The following is a 17,717-nucleotide window of genomic DNA, read 5'->3' as shown; positions in this document are numbered from 1 at the left end:
ACAGGACGATATCTCTTGATGGTACACTGATTTATGAAGGTCGGTGGTCCCTGTACCTATGCATGCAGCCTTGCACTGCCATCTGTTGGCATGTTTCAGGACTAGTCTCGAAACTTTTTGATATCACCTCGTAGGTACCATCCCGGCTAGACATGAGCGCGAGACGCGAGAACGCGAGAAGTCTCGTCTCGTCTCATCTCGCAAACGAGACGAGAACGCGAGACGAGACTTCAGCAAGTCTCGCGAGACTTCTCGCGGTCTCGCATGGTTTACATTTGTGATATTGATATGGTATTCTTTTGCAAGTACCATCATACATATTAAGAAGAAAAGATAGTTAATAATGTCAGGATCGAGTTTTGTATTAAACATGGGTGTACCGACAGTAGAGCGCCAGCACAGAGAGTGATGGCAAAAGAACGACGACCAGGAGAGCGTTAGCCAAAAAGATCGACGGGTCAAAAGGCGATGCACAAAGAAAGCGACAGCCAGGAGAGCGACGGTCCAAAAGGGTGACGCACAGAGATCGATAAACTATGGATCAAATGCTTGAAACGTGGTCACAATTCAAAATCAGTAAAAATGGACAAAAATTGCTATAATGAGGCTTTTGATCTTGTTAATTATCAATTTGACATCAAATTAAAAAAATGGAGGACCAAATTTGGAAAAAGTAAAATTGGCGAACTGGACTTGGTACATTGGTGCTTTGTTGATTACAAACTTACTAATTTGACATTAAAATTTAAAAATTCAAAATGGCGGATCCATATAGCGGACTGCGTCTGAAAAAGTTTGAGATTCGAGAGGGAAAGATACTTTGTCTACTTCAATAGCTAGGACAGAGTCAATCTACCAGTCATTTATTAATTAAAATATCACTTAATGAAGCCATTTTAATTTTTCAGTTAAACAATTGTTCATCTCCCCCTTATTTTTCGAAAGCTTAGTCCTGAACCATATAGAGTCATTCCACATGAAAGCTAAAAATCGAGCAAGACAAAGGGCCGCGGTGGCTCAGTGGTAGAGCGTTCACCTCTGGTGCTTGGGGTCCCGGGTTCGATCCCAGCCCCCGCCAAGTGAACTTTGTGGTGGACAAACACCGTGTGCGTGGGTTTTCTCGGGGTTCTTCCGTTTCCTCCCACTTTCTTCATTCCACCATTTTCATTCATCACTCATCATCACCGTCTCCTTTAGCCTAACCGGCATAACCGTGGGATGTAAAACTTAAAGATTTCATTTCATTTCGAGCAAGACGGTCGATTATGTGAATGATAATAACCAGAAATATATATAAAGTTCTAAACCGTGTGGAACAAAAAGGCACAGTGGAATACTAACAATATTTTGATTCCAGCAAGAAATATGCTTCCTCCACGAGTGGTGAAAATTTCAATTTGTATTTCGACTTACTTCTGTCCCGGCATGTGTTTACGTGGCTGCACGTTCCTTGCTGCTTCACGTTCCTTAGCAGCTGTAAAATTCCACAAAAACATTCTTGTAAACAAAGTCCGGGTGTAAAAAGGAATGCAATCACAAACGAGAGTCGTGTTTTTCTGTTTTCACTCCTTTTAGTAGACTCGGTTCACGATTGTTTGTAATTGCTTGCAAAATTTGATTTTGTTTGTAGCGGTTTCAGACCCTGGAATGCAGACAACACAACAATCTTGATGTAGCGTTTGAGCTTCAAAAGGCTGTAATGGCCATATCTGTTTTGGAGATTGATATGTATTGCTTTCTTTTCTTTCTTTCTTTCTTTCTTTCTTTCTTTCTTTCTTTCTTTCTTTCTTTCTTTCTTTCTTTCTTTCTTTCTTTCTTCTTCTTCTTCTTCTTCTTTTTTTTTTGAATTTTGGAGCAACAACAACAACATAAAGTGACAACATGAAAACAGATACTTTAGTGAGGCTCAGAAACACAAATTTGAGCGTTTTAGTCATTTCCGATCAGAAGTTAGAGGGGGCATAGCTCAGCATCCGTTCTGTATGCACTATATACTTTATACCACTAGCACTAATAGGAATTAGAAACACAAAAGATGATTTTTTTTCTATAGAAAGTACAGATGATACTTATTATTCTCTCAAAATTACGTTCCCTTTGACACAACAAATTTTTCAATATTTCTTCCGAAAATATAATTTTGGTTTAATTCATCGACTTGGACTAAAAAGATCCAAATATTTCGTAACCCAAAATGTGTATTTGCGTCACTACTACGTGGTAAAAAATAAAAAAGGACTGTCCACATATCTATAGTGCAATTTTGAATTTATTTATTTATTTCATTTTCGATAGAGCTCCAAGAAAATGAACATAACTTAAGATTCAACTATGGCCGTATCTTCAACATGAATGGCGTGCATTACAAACCATTCCATTTTCCTTCCTATCACATATTGATAAGTGTTCAGACAAACACTCAAATCTCGAATGCGACCGCACGAAGATTTTGGCATAATTTGTCGTTTCCACATGGAATAACTCTATAGGTATTGTCTACATGTTCAGCCGCATCTCCATGGAAGTTATTCCCTTCATCACCTTCGTTTGAGTCGTCTAAATTTTTTTCAGCTTCCGTGTTGGAAATAATTAAAAGGTTTACAGCTTCAGATGATAAATTCTTCATTTTCTTATGAAATGATTTGCCCAAAGAAGAAATGAAAGGATCTGTTGTTGCCAAAAGCCTTCGGAACTTATCATCCATGTTTTCAATACGAAAACAGTTTCGAGAGAAATTCTGACAAGCTGACAAGAATTCAGACGGTTCAGACGATGAATTCGATCAGATTCGGCTGAACGTGTAGACACTTATATGGTTGAGGATGAAGCTTTGGCAAAAGAAGGAGAACAACAACAATTGTTTCGCTGAAAACATCTTCAGTAAATTGTCCACTGGTTTCGCGTGTTTATTCTTTATATAACTCCTCCTGTACCATTACCACGCTAAATAAACACCAGAAATGAATTCAATTCAGACCTGGTCATACCGAAAGTGAAAATGTTTACTATTTGCCTAAACAAACAGCTAAATTTCCGTATTTTGTTTTGTTTAATCTTGTTTTTGAGGCGAGAGATAGAGACTGGGCGAGACAAAATCAAATCTGTCTCGCCTCGTGACCAGGACTGGTGATATTCAAGAAACAGTTCACATTTGTTTCGAGATAATACATTAACATCTCAAGATAGACTAATTTTTCCTCTTGTCGCATCTCGTGAGCATCACTAGTTAATATAAAAACTACTAATACTATAGAATTAAACTCCTTTGGACCCGAAACTACTCGAAACCTGAGCAAATATCGAGTCGAATTGGAGATTTTTGAACCGAGTTCTCGAGTGGATATAAAATATTTTTATTTCGAGTGAAGCCAAATTTAAAGAAAATTTGTTTGAACTTGCTCGTCCCCAACCCTCGAACATAATGGGTCCAGAAAAGGTAAATCAATATTGTGCGTTCTCACTGTACTTTGCAGTAAGGGACAATGCTGTCATAATTATGAACTCCCCAAAGATGTTAATGTTCTACAAAATTGATACCTTAGAAATGCACGGTTCTCATCGAAACATCCCTTCCACACAACATCATCACCTGAAATCGTAGAGACAATCGCAGACGAAGTTAAGTCAGTAACTAATAGTTTATTTCTAAACTTTTAGGCTAGCATTTATTTGAACATTTACTATAAATTATGTCGACTAGTGGAAATAAAAAAAATACAATTTTCCTTTGTATTATGAAATTTGTATTGATTTTTTTATGTTTTACTGTTATTTTGGTAGTTTCAAAGTATCTAGTTAACGGGGTAAGTGTTGTGACTTTTCGGCAACACTGATAGTTGCTTAGTTAGCTGTTCTTGTTTCTTGAAATGGTTTGGTAAGGTTGTCACAATTACTGATTTCATGATAGGTTTAAGTTAACAAGGTTAATCAAAATCTAGTTATTTTAGGAGATTTCCTCATGACAAAAGATTCAAGAAATAAAGATTGTGTTAATTTTTCTTTGTCACTACTATCCCAAACTGCAATAAAATAGATTCTTCCATTATCTACACTGTTTTCTTTATTTTCTCTTTGGGGTCGTGAGCCAAGATCTTTGGTCATAAAGTTCTTGAGGAGGGGGAGTCATATAGGGGAAAAAAAAAACGACACGTTTTGTCTTGTGTATCCACCCTCCTCCTGATGATGAAACAACATCTTGACAAATCATAAAAGCAGGATAGCATACACCAGTACAATACATTATTTTTTTTTATTTCTTTATTGAGGACATATTTGGAAGCTGTCTTTTCGGAAAATTTTGTAGACGGAAACAATGAACTTAGGTAACATCGCGGCTGTGGTTACCGGTCTTCTGTTCTAGTTCAAAAATATACGGCTCGCTTTGATTTTTCCTTCAGTGCAGAAATTCGAGGCGTCGGTCAGAGGATACCATATCTTCTCTCTCTCTCTCTCTCTCTCTCTCTCTGTTTCTGTCTGTCTCTGACACTCTGACTTTCTTCTTCCTATTTTCAATGCATTATATATATACGAGGGTCATTCGGAAAGTAAAGAACGTTTTTGTATAAACACTTTAATAACTGATATACAAAGGCGAAATTTGTGTTACATACAGCGGCGGCCCGTGGGGGAAGGCTGCAGGACTGCAGCCCCCCCCAACGTAATTCCATATTTCCAATTCGAGACTTAATAATCAATCTTTATATTTATGCCTTTTTTACGCGCGTTTTGTTCTTCAATTTTTCACCTCCTTGAAGCAAATTTGTTGTTCCACTTCACCCCCTGGGACTGTCAGTACAATCTCGCCTGGCCGTTCTTACGATGCTATGATTCCACTTCCTCCTCTTTTTAGCATGTCTTTACTGGTAACATGTGGACTGCTTTACATGCAGTCCTTTCGGATGCTTGATAGTTTGCGCAAGCGCACTCTTCTCATTTTGTGTTCGTCTGCTCTGATCAGCGATGAGTACGTATATTCAGGCTTGCCAACTCCAGAGAAATATCCCCTGGCCAATCCTATACAAAACTTTAGTTTCTGATTTTAGTTTCGAGAGGCATAATCCCCCTTTCTTTGATTAGCAACACTGAGTATACTTATGTTGTTTGGGGTTTGTTTGTTTGCTTGCTTGGGGAATGTTTCTAGTAGGCAACTGATTTATTCTGTGCAATATTCGATTATATTTAATTTTTTCAAAGTGCGATTATATTTAATTTTTTAAAAATTCTGTCAGTATTAGCGTGATGTCGTGCAAGTGATCTGCTGTTACTTGTGTTTTTTATCTTCTGTACTCGTATCAGTGTTTCCAAAGACAAAGGGAAAAATCTATGAAATATGAAATTATACAGTTTTTTTTTTTTTTTTTTTTTTTTGCAGTTCTTTCAGAGTGGTCTGTTTCTTTCTTATGCGTGGCCTTCTTATTGGCCAAAGCTATGATGGCGCACCTGTGGTGAGTGGGGCTATAAATAGAGTCGAGGTCAAAGTGAGATAGATGTATCCTAGTGCTTATTTTGTGCGCTGTTTTACTCATCAATTAAATTTTGTAATGGAAAAAGCCACCAAACAAAACACTAAAGCCAGAATATTATTTTCTAATCTTTCTGCTATCCCGGTTTTTCTCTCGTTCTCATAACAGAACAGCAGTTTGATTCCTGTTTTGCAAAGTGGATACCCAGTGGTGGACCAACCAGATGAAATTTTAAATCTAAGACTTAATGCGGTGTATGGAAAGCAGGAAGAAATAAAAGAATGCTTCCAAATGTTGTCAGAATCCGAGATCTCAAGCACTACAACAATGAATGAAGCGTCTGCCTTGTAGTGAGAGAGATACACCCTAATGCTTATTGAATGAAGAATTTTGTTTCTGGCTATTTTTTTCACTTAGTTACGCCACATCTAAATATTCTATATAACCAACTTACATATTCATTATATAAATGCAGCAAAAGTTCAGTCATATTTATCTGCTTTCACCACTGAAATTAATAAAATCAGGGAGTCAATAGAACTAGTTGATACCGAAACTTAAAATCGAACCCAAAAGAGAGTTGTTTCAAATACAGTCAAGAACACACGCAGCCAAAGAAGTGTAATGTTATTTTAAACCAAGTAATCCTGCACTTCCATTTTACAGACCTCATATCTTTATCTTTACTTCTGCAGAACTCTAATTTTGATCAATTTAGTGCTTCCTTTCTCGAATAAATCTTCAGTAAATGTACAGAGCTCTCCTGTTTTTGATAAAGATGAACTTCACACTGAATTTAGTGTAGTTTGTGCAAGAGAAGAGGTCAGGAAACTTCGTGCTGCTGTGAAATTCCTCCAGAATGTTATAAGCAATAGTCTTGCTTCCACTTTTCTGAAGTGCTAAAATTTTCGAAAATATTCATAACGTTGCCGCTAACTACAAGTGAATCTGAATGATGCTCTTCTACCCTTAAAAGAGTGAAAACTTTTCTAAGAAATACAATGGGAGAAGAATGGTTAACGATACTTGCCATGTTATCAATAGAAAAGGAAATGGTTAATAAGATCCCTAACTTCAATGATAGAGTTATCGAAAAATTTACTACAAGGAAGGACCATCGTATGGAATTAATCTCTAAATAAGGTGTTTTATTTTATGCAGCCCTCCTAAGTATAAGTAGCACGAGCCGCCACTGGTTACATACTATGTGATACTTAAGTTACTTTTCGACATAGTCGCCGTGTAAATTTAAACACTTGTCATACCGTGGTACAAGTTTTTCTATGTCTTCGGCATACACAGTTGCCGCCAAACTGTTGAACCAATCACTAACAGCTTCCTTAAGTTCTTGAAATTTCAGGAAAGAATTCGTGCAGCCCATCCTCTTGAATCGCCTATACTCTTGAATTTTCCACTCAATTCTTCCTTTGAGTTCGTCAGTCACAACAGAAGGCCGGCCCGAGCGTTCCTCATCGTGCACATTCGTCCGTCCGTCATTAAACATAATGCACCACTTACGAACTGATGCTTCATTCATTAAATTTCCATACACCTAAGTGATTTGTCTATAAATTTCTATCGGACGCACTTTTCTTGCATTCAAAAATCTTATCACACTACGAACCTCACACTTGGCGGGATCAGTAATTGTATCGCACATTTTACAGTCGCACAGCGAAGCAATAACGGACCGTAGCGGATCGCAGCTGGTGCCAGACTGAGGCTAAAGCATGCCCAGGTCAATAACCCAGCGGCAGCGGGGGTGGGGGAACACGCGCACGCGCTAGCGCAAAACGTTCTTTACTTTCCGAATGACCCTCGTATATATATATGAGGGAAAAAGACACGTGTTTAGTTCCAATGTGATGTAAAGCCTCTGGGTTTAGAACAGATTTGTTCCCCCTGCCCACCAAATTGTTTTCTTACGGTAACTTGTTTTATGAAGGCAGAAAAGGGCCTATTGGCTTGTTTAAGAAGGAAAATTTATAATAATAATAATAATAATAATAATAATAATAATAATAATAATAATAATAATAAATTTTTATTTAAGCTCATTGTAGTCTTTCTTGTAGTTATTAAAGATTAATCTCTTAACTCTCAATTGTTAAGAAAACGTTTAGATGAAAGTGCATTTAAGTTGTGAAATATATATTACTAACGCTGCATGTTTACTATAAATACGGCTATTTGAGTTACCGTTCTTACCAAGTTATTTGAAAGCTTTTATCTTGCAAGTAAGATTCACATAGACAGAGACTACAGAAAACTGGCATTTTTTAATACCGAGAATGTGGGGTGTAAAATCAAGCATTGTGAATCGGAATGAGTGGATAAGCATTGTGTAACAATGCAACTATGAAACAAAACTATGTAAACTTTGAGTATACATTATTTTAAAAGGGTCGAATGAAGACTAAATTATTCCAGTATTGATTTGCGAGACCGCGAGACCAACGCGAGAAGTCTCGCGGGAGACCGCGAGACGAAACTCCAAAATTTTGCGAGACGCGAGACGAGAACTTAGGTCTGCGAGACGAGACGCGAGACGAGAACAACTTTTGATTTTGCGAAACGAGACGAGACTTGTTTCAGTTCTCGTCTCGTTTGGTCTCGCGCCCATGCCTAATCCCGGCATTTACCCAGTGTAAATGAGGAAAACTCAGGGAAACCTCACTCAGGATGACTGACCTGAAAAAGAGTTTAAACTTTTTCGACCGAATGTCCGCATCGGCAATCAAGTCCAGGATCGCTAATACAAAAGGCAAGATCGTTAGCGACTACTCTACTCGAGGCCACGAATTGAAATTTAATTTTGTCTTTTTAAACAAGATTTTTGGGAAAGTCTGAGTGTAACCATTCATATCACCTTAGAATAGAAACCACCTTGGGTCTGTTTCTCTACCTTTTGACTCTTCATCTTCTTTCACGTATATGTTATTTATTTATTTATTTATTTATTAAATTTTAATGAATAAAACAACAATTAACAATACCGGAAATTTAGAAACTAAGTCATCTAAAAAATTGTATTGCAACCAGGGGTAAAAGTGAGGGGAAACGCGAGGGACGTCGTCCTCCCACGTCGAAAAAATATGTAGGGCGTCCCTCTAGTTACTAAAAAAATTACATGGGCAAAGATAGGCAGGCGGAACGGTGTGACGTCATGCCGTTACCTACCGTCTCCCTACCTTTTCAGATACAGTTCTACCCCTGATTGCAACTTCTGAGTGGTTGTAAGTCGAGTCACTCGTAAAACGACTAACTGTATTAAAAGACACAGAAAACACATATACGAAATTTTAGAAAAAGAAAAACTTAAAAAGTTGATAAAGAAAATTAATAGTTCCATTACACTGCGAAAATACTGACGCTATACTTCAATAAATAGAATTTCATTCAATTGGAGTGTTAGTCTTTGTACATTTTATGTGTATAATGGGTTAATATTTTAAAATTATTATTATTATTATTATTATTATTATTATTATTATTATTATTATTATTATTATTATTATTATTATTATTATTATTATTATTATTATTATTATTATTATTGGAGTAGACAGCTACAGGGAAATGATATAATGAGAATTATGCTTACACTCACACACGACACTGAGAAATAGAATTTTTAACGATTTGTGCCTCCATAATACATTTATACCGCCCCCCACGTCGTGGTTGGATGCGAATTTGCTTTGTATTTTGACTGAGCCAACTTCGTTCCTTCAGCATAATTTGAACGCGATGTAATTATTTTTTAATAAGATATTCCTATAAGGGCTGCTTTCTTGTATTTTTTAAAAGTTGAGTTGATTTTAACGTCCCTTTTTCAGCAGCGAGGCTATGAGACGTGGAGCTACTGATTAACATGCAATCCGAACCACATGAGCTCCCGCCGGGAATCGAACCCGGCCCTCCCACGCCAAAGGGGGGTACGCTAACCGCTTAGCCACGGAGGAGCTCATGTGGTTCGGATTGCACGTTTTTTAAAGGGATTTTCGTTTAATTTGGGTAGTAGAAATTTTTTCAAGCACTTAGGGTCGCGGTGGTGGTTCAGTGATAGAACGTTCACCTCTGGTGCATGGGTCTTTGGTTCGATTCCAGCTCGCACCAAATGAACTTTGAGGTGGACAAGCACGTTCTGTGTCCGCTTTCTCGGGGTTCTACTGTTTCCTCCCACTTTTTTCATTCCACAATTGCATTCATTTCTCAACATCGCCGTCTCCTTTAGCCTAGTCGGCTAATGTGGGACGTAAAACTTAAAGATTTCATTTCATTTTTTCAAGTATTTATAACAAAGCACAACACGATCTTTAGATGCGAGTCGTAGAGCCAAAAGTGTTCCTTCGCTAGGAGTCTTCTTTACACATGCAATGTTTCTAATTACATATTCCAATTGCAATCATGATATAGGATTTCCGGATCCAATATCTACTCACTAAGCGCTCCTGGTTACGTTTAAAGTAGTAATATTAGGCCTATCCCTGAAAAATAGCAACCAATAAATAAATAAATAAATAAATAAATTATTATTATTATTATTAATAATAATAATAATAATAATAATAATAATAATAATAATAATAATAATAATAATAATAATGAATTGAGTTTATTGCAAAACGCGCGCTATGAGTTCCGTTTCCACGTAGTGTAATAGACATTTTCCTTTTTAAAAGTGCTGTTCCTGCACATCATATGTTAGTCGTATACAAACTGCATACAAAACAAATATAACTAACGTTTGGTTTAGATATATTTACAACTTTCTAAATGTTATATCGCTACACTGAATAGATTACGAAATGCGCGTGCGTGTGCGCGGTGTCAAACGCAGGCAGCTGGAGCTGAGGTGCTGGCTGGTTGTAATGGCAAGCAAAAGTTCTTTTCCTTCTCGCTCGGGTAATTGGTAAGTTATTTGACATTGAACAGATACGAAAAGGACAAGTGCATATATGAAATAAAATACCAGTGTGATTTATTATTGTTATCGTGCTGATTAGCGCCAATTCATAAATATGTGTGTGTTGACAAATGGTTTTCACAGCTGATGTGAAGAATTATTTCACTTTATTGATTTTAAACAACTAGGCCCTATTGTTACTGTACGGAATGTGTAATGATGTGAGATATAAACATAACATTGCACATTTCAAGGGCCATATGAAATTGCAAGAAGTTTTAATTTAGGTTCAGTCGAATGTTATATCCGGTGAAAGTTTTTTTCGTTTGTGTTTTGTTAATTCGACGTGCACTTAAAAAATTTTAAACCTGAGTTGTGAAGCTGTTACGTACTGAATATTTGTATGTGCACTTATTTAGTCCTATTGTTATTGTGTAACTTCTACAAAAGAATAGTTCACTAGTTTCGGAATAACTTATTACTTGCTACCATACGTTATCGAATTCGGGGTTATGTCGGACAAAGGGGGACCAAGGTAGTACAGACATATTTTACGTTGAAATAAAGCCACCTGACATAACCTAACTTAAAGTAACGCTACCTAACTAGAATAAGGCAATATTTTTAAAAAGTAACATTTTTTGTAAGAAAATGTTCCCCCCCTTCAGGCCAACATATGCCTCGAATTCGATATAGCTTAGTTCGATTCAATGGTGTTTTTCTGCAAGAAAGTGGAATCAGTTGATTTAGCTCTATGTGTTCAATTATTACTGAATACTAAGGAAATCGAGGACTACGAGCAGGGAGCTGATACAGGAAGAAAATTACACGATATGATGTAGCTTGCACACACATGAAATCATACAAGAAGTTGTTTACTTTCCTGTGTGCTTTTGTTCAGGTTTGTGAGCGTCGCAGTTCGTATATTGATATGTTGCGACATTTCATGTGCACTGACGGAAATAAAGGTATTGAGTTCCAAGAAGCCTTGACGCGCCAAACCTATACAGCTTATATATGTTAATTCTTAAAGAAAGTGTGTGTAAGGTAGCTATTCATTTCTGCGGAAAACAAAGTAGCCTTATGTGAACATAGAAACATGTTGAAAATGGAGCTGATATTATGCGTAAGTAACTTCACAGATCACGTAGTACAGATTGATGCATGATTTTCACACTTTTTTTTCCCTTTACGCGCATAGTGCCCACGTCGCTTCGCGTCTGCTCCCTGCGGACGCGTTACTTAACGGGCCCACCAACTTCGCCCTGCATTGATGTGGGATAGAAATTTTGCTTGCAATGATACCATCAAGCACAGGTTGATGCGTATTTTTCTTACGTGTAGTTTTAGTGGCATATAAGTTTGCAGGTATATTAACTATGGTGTATTTGTATGGCATATAAGTTTACGTTCATATTATAAATCGGTACGCGGCAGGTGGGCAGGCGCCTGGAAAATGGGTCTAGAGACAGGGTGTTTGTTGTTTACGAAAGTCAAGAAAAAGTCACGAAATCAGAAAACGATCATGAAAGTCAAGAAATTTAGCTTTCGGGTCACGATTTTTTCTTTGTCTGTGCAAATGTAGGTGTAAACTGGAAAATGTTGTTGTATAAAAGGCAAAATTCATCACCCAAATGTCTATGGTCGGCGTTAGACGCTACCACATCGCAAGCAAAGCATGCTTCTTTCGCATGCATGAAAATTCGGCCTACCGGTAATTCACACCCAGATTCGGTCTTGAGAATGTTTCGTAGCTGTATATAATTTGTCGGAACAAGGGAATTCCAAAGCATGAACGGAAACAAAATGAGTTACTTCTGAGAGAATGATGAAAACGCCCACACATGCTAAAATAGCTATTTCATTACTATTCTGTAAGTAAACAAATTCGACAGTGTTTTCCGCTACTAAGATTAGGTAGCCTTAACTCGAGAACAAAATGTGCATCAAAGTCGGGTAAAGAAAAAGTCACGAAATTTCATTTTCGAATTTTAGTAGCCACCATGAGAGAACACTGGGAGATAATCAGAGAAAATTGGTTATTTTTAAACATTTGTGGTAGCATCTTTTAGTTTTACCTTTTCCATTGGGGTATTGGAATATGCCAACAAAATAGTGTAGAAGACATGAGAATACTATTTCCACGGTGAAATATAAGTTTTACTGTTATTTAAATTTGTCCCTGTATTCTTAATCTGTACTGAATAGGTAAACACAGGTGCCGTAGACCATGGTTCAGTATTTATCTTTTCATCGTTCTAGTTTTGTGTTTTACTCTACCGGTCTTTTACATTCATGTGCTATTGTCCAGCTATAACGTATTTCTGCAGTGGTGTCAGCTTTCTTCTAGCAGTCCTTAATTATTTAGAAGCTACTGTTAGAAGTTAGTGTCTCTTCGTTAGAAGAAGAAAAACAAAAGGAACAATGCGGTATGTTTCTTAGCAATGTATTATTATATATACAATACATAAATATATGCAGTACAATACATAATAAATGAACAGTCTGTTCCCGCTGAATAAAAACACATTTCGTTCATTAGCAATAATAATTCATACTTTTTATTCTAATAATTAACGAAGCATGATATTTTATTTTTTCAAAAACTACGCATTAGAATGTGTCCTCAAGAATATAATTTTTCTTCAACTTGATGGGATTTATCCATTGATATATAGATACGTCGTCATGATTGGACAATATTAAAGTTTAATCAGAAATTAGAATTTTAAGTCAGGTTTTGGGCTAAATCTCATAACCGTACAGTGCACAGTCATTTTGCAGGTGTCCTAATGATGAGAGTATACTTTATTATCAGTTTAATGTTAACAGGTGCCCTGGTTATCATATAATATATATTTTTTTAAAGTTAAAGAAAAAGAAAACATTTTCTCAAACTACGCCTGACAATTCACACTCAACACACATTTTCTTCAGACGACCCTGCATAGCCAGGGCTGTAGTCGAGGGTACACGGCGGTATACGCCGTATACCTTCTGCTTAATCTTAGCCATTAGAGTGTACCCTCTGCTTTGAAGCGTATAGTACTTTCTACTTTTCTTTTGTTTATATTTATTTATTTAATGGGGCCATGACTCCAATGATAACCTGGCGTCGGGATGTGGCGTCCCTATCGCCCAGTTCTTCGGAACTGCAGTCAGCCACTGGTACTCGAGGTTGAGGGTTGTGCGGGCCGATCACCCGGCATTTAAAACCTGTGATCGACCACAGTAGAAAGATAAGCCTCGGATGTGGACTGCTTTTTTTTGGATGCCAACCTTGCTATGACCTGTTTATGATAAATGGATTTGTGGTTTTAAGACGCATGGACTCGGAGCCATGAAATAGAGGAGTGAAACGCACATACGCACCCAGCAGGAATGGATGGAATGGTGCCGTGAATGGTTAGTAGGAGTGTTGGGAAGTGATGATTTAAGTAAGAAGTGTCATCAAGCAAATTGCATGAAATGCTTTACACTGTAAAACGTTATATACAAACGTTATATAAAAATGCCTTCTTATGTCTTCTATGACGAACATTAGATGATCACAAAACAGCGTATACCCTCTGAAAATTTTAGGACTACACCACTGTGCATAGCGTAGTCACTAACGCTCTTGGCTTTCGTGCGAGCGTCTCGCGTTCGATCCCCGTTGAGGATACTCGGTCGAAAAAGTAACTTTTTTTTTTATTTTTTCATGCCAATCATTCTGAGTAAGGTTTTCCTCATTGACACAAGACAAATGTCTACCATAATGGTTTCAGGCCGCTACCTCTCGTTCCTCTTTCCTCTGGGCATTGTGATCGCCGAGGGATACAAAGTCATCCCTCATATGTGACGGGTTAACATGGCTCTAAATGCGGAAAGCCCAGAAATCTAATTCCTAATCCTAATCATAACATTTCCTTCAGCTCAGTGACATCTATGAGTTGGTATATGACTAATCTTTGAACATTTTTTCTTGTTCTAATAGTAGTAATTTTGAGATTTTGCCTTTCGGCAGGTCCTAGGACTAATGAGTTTTTTAGATTTAGGCCTGGAAATGTTTCTTCTACATTATCCGATCTTCAGCTTCCTCTTTTAACTCCCAATATTTTCTTCTGTTTCTCAAATCATCGATCAATTGTGTTCTTATTCCTATTCCTCGCTTTCCTTCCATCTTTTCTTCTATGGCGGTGTGAAGAAGACAATTTCTTTTGAAGATGTGTCCAATCCAATTGGCCTTCCTACGAAGGTTGCAGGCTAGAAGTGTCCTCTTCTCTCCTATCAGTTTTAGACATCTTCATTTTGTCTTCATCTTCCTCCAGTTCCACATTTCGAAGCTCTCTAAGTCCAATGTTGAGCCTGCTAGTTAAAAGTGATATTTTATCGTTGAATGCTTCTTTGGCTATGGCAGTTCTTGACCTGATCTCTTTGGTGCGGTAAGCGTCTCTTGTCAAAATACTCCTAGATACTTGTAATCATTTTTGACTTCTTCAAGTTCTCTTTGTTCTACTCTGACTCATAAGGACGCGTTTCCTCGAGATATTCTCATGACTTTCGACTTCTCGATGTTGATTTCCATTCCATATAGTTTCCCAATGTCAACTATTTCGTAAATCATCATCTGTAGTTCTCCTTCGGTTCTAGCTATAATAACCGTATCGTCTGCATACCTGATCCTGTTAATTATCTGCCCTCCAATCTTGAAACTCCCAATTTACATTAATGCTTCCTTGCTGCTTCCCCTATTGCTAATTTGCTACTTAATAGAATGCATACCGGTACTAAATACTTACTGAAATTGTACTTTAAAAGTCAAATATTGAAAAATATTTTTTAAGTTGATGGTTGAAGGAATTTTTCTCTTGGCTTCTTACTTTTGGTTGGTTACTTTGGGTTCAAAGTGCATTGACTTTCTTTTATGTAATGTTGAGTAATCACACATTAATGTACATACTTCGTTGAAGGTAGGTTGTAGGTTTACATTTCCTTCATTTTTCATCAAGTATTGTTTAATACTTGTTCCATAAGAGTTCATATTTCGCATGACAGCATAAGACAAGATTTTGTGCTGATTTAACTATGTCAGTTAGAATCACTCTAGTGTTGTATCATTACTAACGTCTTCCATTTCTTATTGTATATTAGGAGGGATAATTGGAAAGTCTTTGTATCTACTGTTTAATTGCCATATTACAAACCATAAACGAAAAACAAGTTATACACAATATTCTACGCATCTTTGTCTATTTTTACACATAATCACCACTATATCTGTTGAGGCACTTGTCCCAACGTACCACTAATTTTTCGATGCTCATTGCGTAGAAGGCGTCCGGCTGATTGTGGAACCAACTACGAATGACGTTCTGGGCTTTGCTGTCCTGCCAGGAACCTCTTCATTGCACCAAAAAGCTGGTAACCCATGAAAGCAAGATTTAGACTGTAAAAATATGCACCGTAATCTCCCACTACCAAGTGCGAAGTTTGGTGATTGTTTTGCTTATACATGTTGTTTTTGCGTTGTTATAGAGGAAAACTACATCGTGAACATTGCTCATTGTCCTGGGCATTTTCTCGTTCATTTTCAAACTCCTTGCTCTACCTCTGCGCACTTCGCAGTGCCAAACACTTGTTCATACATCAGCTCTATTTTTCTGTGGGTATGTGTGACTTTGCACCATAGAAAACAAATACCACTTGCCTTCTCATATGGCGTGAACGTCCTGAGAACTCTGGTAATGTTTGGCAACTGATAACAGCTCCGTGCGGTGGAAGAAATCGGAAGTTACACTGGATCCGCTACCGCATCGCTCGTATATCGCGATTTTGTATTAAAAGTATTACATGCTGGAAGAAAGGTAGTCGCAAAGACTTCAGTTCTTCCCTCGTATTAGTGCAGTGTCCCATCTTTGCACGGGTAGAATAGGATTTATGAAAAATATTTTTAAAATTTTACAATTTTTGTAATACTTGTTGATGGAAGTTCCCGTATACTGTTGTTGCGTGCTTTCCCCGTTCCATTTCGTAAAACTCTATCTTAATTTCAAGCTTGTACGTGACGTTTAACTGCAAAGTACAATTTATATATTATCTTTCGCTTCTTCCTAGCAAAATTTCATCTTATCAACCTAGGCTACCAAATTATTTGTACATATGTTCAACTTTGTACCCGTAATGCGTTTCAGAGATCTGGTGAACGGCAGAAACATTTTAAAGATTTTTATTATTGTCTTAGACGTCGTAGCTCTATTTTACAAATATGTCTTATCTACATCCTAGGATGAACTGACATAATGCAAGATTTTAAGATTCTACGCTTAATAATTTTGGAGATCTGGTGATAAGTGCCAGTGGCCGTACTATTTATATACAAATTAGCATGTACAAATTGTTCAAAAAATCTTGACCATCCACTTTACTTCAGAAGACAATATTCTGATAATCGTATGTAAGAAATTCTAATGCTTTGACCCTATATGAAGATCTCAATTTTCCAAACAAAATCTACATGTGTTTGATTTTATTGTAACTGTAGGTAAGAATACCCAGGTAAATAAAGACCTCAGTTGGCCAAAGAAAATTCTCATCTGTTTAATTTTATTCCAACTGTAGGTAAGAGTATCCAGGTAAATAATCTCAATTGGCCAAAGGAAATCCACATTTGTTTGGTTTTATTCCGACATTAGGTAAGAGTACCCAGGTAAATAAAGATCTCAGTTTTGTTAGCTTATACATGGTATAATGTAACATGGCCCGGAAGTTTTGGGTAACCAATATATATATATGAATTTAATATTTATTGAACTTTTGTAAAATATAATTAATCGATTACTCAATTTTAAGTAGATCGCAAAATTTGCGTTAAGTTCCTTGAAATGATGATTTTAATATATTTAGAGGGAAATATATGGTAATATATATTTACATTGAACAATATTCGTATATTTAGCTAAAATATAATGTTATTTTAGGAAATAAGGTTATATCTGGTCGTTTTGAATCCTTTCCAGTCAATTTTCATGAATATTTTTGGCTTAGGGGATCCTCAAAAGAAATCAAAATTTTTATCTCAAAAATCTTCTCTAAAATTTCACATTTGTAAAGTCAGCCATAGTAGCTTCTTGAAGCATCTCTTTGTTTAATCTAAATTATCTGTGATTGGATCTTCCGCAGTCACAGTTGTGGTTGAGATTTTTCGGCTTTCTTTGATCTTGAGAGATACACCTATCATCGTATAGTTATGTCACAATGAACCTCCAGTTAGGGATCTTCTTCCCATTGTCTTTGTCTTTTACCGGAAGCAGTGTTAAGTGGTGGACGTACAATTATCTTCGTCGATATAAAACGTGGAAAAATAG

General features: G+C 36.9%; 1 protein-coding gene across 1 annotated transcript in view; it reads left to right on the top strand.

Moving 5' to 3' along the window:
- The first annotated feature begins 10,232 nt into the window (after nt 1–10,232).
- LOC145694554 (uncharacterized) overlaps nt 10,233–17,717 on the top strand; it is a 29,803-nt gene continuing 22,318 nt past the window's right edge. The window contains exon 1 of the mRNA XM_081770877.1: nt 10,233–10,377. The gene's annotated coding sequence lies outside the window, so the exon portion shown is untranslated. The remainder of the gene's footprint in view (nt 10,378–17,717) is intronic.

Source organism: Thermobia domestica, chromosome 9, assembly GCF_964235325.1.
Source record: "Thermobia domestica chromosome 9, izTheDome1.hap1.1, whole genome shotgun sequence".
Classification (NCBI taxonomy): Eukaryota; Metazoa; Arthropoda; class Insecta; order Zygentoma; family Lepismatidae; genus Thermobia; species Thermobia domestica.
This window is presented reverse-complemented; position numbering and strand designations above follow the sequence as displayed.